Source organism: Aplysia californica, unplaced genomic scaffold (assembly GCF_000002075.1).
Source record: "Aplysia californica isolate F4 #8 unplaced genomic scaffold, AplCal3.0 scaffold01076, whole genome shotgun sequence".
Taxonomy (NCBI): Eukaryota; Metazoa; Mollusca; class Gastropoda; order Aplysiida; family Aplysiidae; genus Aplysia; species Aplysia californica.
The window spans coordinates 49183-50892 of NW_004798346.1; the positions used below are offsets into that span (position 1 = coordinate 49183).

At 42.6% G+C, this 1710-nt stretch overlaps 1 protein-coding gene across 1 annotated transcript in view; it reads left to right on the plus strand.

The window, feature by feature from the left end:
- The window catches only part of LOC101862230 (uncharacterized serine-rich protein C215.13), a gene marked incomplete at its 5' end in the record, with an annotated part of 10237 nt that overhangs the window by 4396 nt on the left and 4131 nt on the right, over nt 1–1710 (plus strand).

The following is a 1710-nucleotide window of genomic DNA, read 5'->3' on the forward strand; positions in this document are numbered from 1 at the left end:
CTTTTTTTTTTGGAGAATGTCCTAAAGACACTTCAGTCAGTGGCACTGCCCTGGAGAAATGGCGTATAATGGAGTCTTTCACAAAACAGTCTGCATTTACTCATTTACATTGCTGTTATGTATCACGCATGTATTTTGCTGGTCATAACCTAAATGCTAACTGTTGATTCTGCCAGTGTAGTGTGTGTTACACGATTGTCTAACTCCCCACCATGCATTTGGATTTGAAGTGTTTGCCTGACCGTTCGCTACCTCAGAATGACAATGTCCTATCTGCTCAGTGCCTAGTTTAGAGAAATTTGACGTGAACGATTTTGAGTTTCACATCATATCAAGTTTTTTTCGAATACAATTCTTTGAAAATCTTGATTACGTCCCCAAATTAAATGATCTTACGATTTTGATAGGGCAGACAGAATAATTGGTTTCTGACCTTATGGTTTTAGTAACTCAAAATGCCCAAAAATGTCAGATAGAATGTTGTAATTCTGAGGTAGCGAGTTATCGAACCACTGTTTGCAGCGCATGCTCACTGTGGTATTTTGTGCAAACACCTTTTACTTCAGCAAACATGCAGTAATAGCATGGAGAGTGTGCGGTGTGTTGTTCTACAATGGAAAAAAAAAGAAAACGAGTTTTGCAATCCGAGAGCGCCAAGATTTACCCACGATTTAGCACGGCCTTGCGATTTTTCGCGATGACGAAGTTACGCTGGCTTGTGTATATGATATTAGTGTGAAACTGTCAAGGTGTAAACGAATGTTTGTGTGCTTGTATGTATGTGTGTGTGTGTGTGTTTGTGTGTGTGTGTTTGTGTGTGTGTGTGTGTGTGTGTGTGTGTGTGTGTGTGTGTGTGTGTGTGTTGGTGTGCTTGCATACGAATTTTCTTATACATGTACATGTATTTTAGAGAGAGAGTTGAGAACAGGGCAAAGAGCTGAAGGAGGACGAGAGAATTTTCTAAAGTGATTCGAGAAAAATGATAGGTAAAGAAAGACACATTTAAAGAAAAGAGATGAAAGGGTATGCCCGGGGGGAAATAAAGATGAGAAACAGAAAGAACACGGAAGGAAGAGTCGGTTCGTTTTTGTTTCTTTTGTTTTTTGCTGAATTTTCCCTCCTTTTTTAATTGCAAGGTGAGCGGGTTCATGTTTCTTCCCCACGGCACGTGTTCTTCCAGACGGGATGCCAGCAACGGGGATGGGAGGGGGGGGGTGCTTTAAGAAAGACGAACAAATCGAGAGTTTCCTTCAGTTCGGTTTCTGAACTTACACATTCAGCTTTTCTGAAACAGACCTGGATTTTACCCCCATCTACTTGATACAAGGTGCATTCATTAAAGGCGTCTGTGGCCTTAGTGGTTACGCTGCCGGATTCGCAATCGTGAGTTAATGGGTTCAGGGGTTCGAGCCGCAGGCCTGACGTTATGTCCTTGGGAAAGGCACTTTACCCGAATTTCTCTCACTTCACCCAGGTGGAAATGGGGACTCGGCCATAGGTAGCGGAAGATCTTATCAGTATGTTAGTGTTTTAGCGCCTATAAATGGCCGCTTGCACTGTATGCTTCCCTGGAAGGTGGGGTTATTTCAGAGTGCTCTCAGGTCTGCTGGGGTAATAGTATAGATTGTGAAGCGCTTAGAGCTTGCTGTTGAGCGGGGATTTTCACAATAAAATGCTATCTATTAGATTCATAAATTGTGCCTCCCCCCC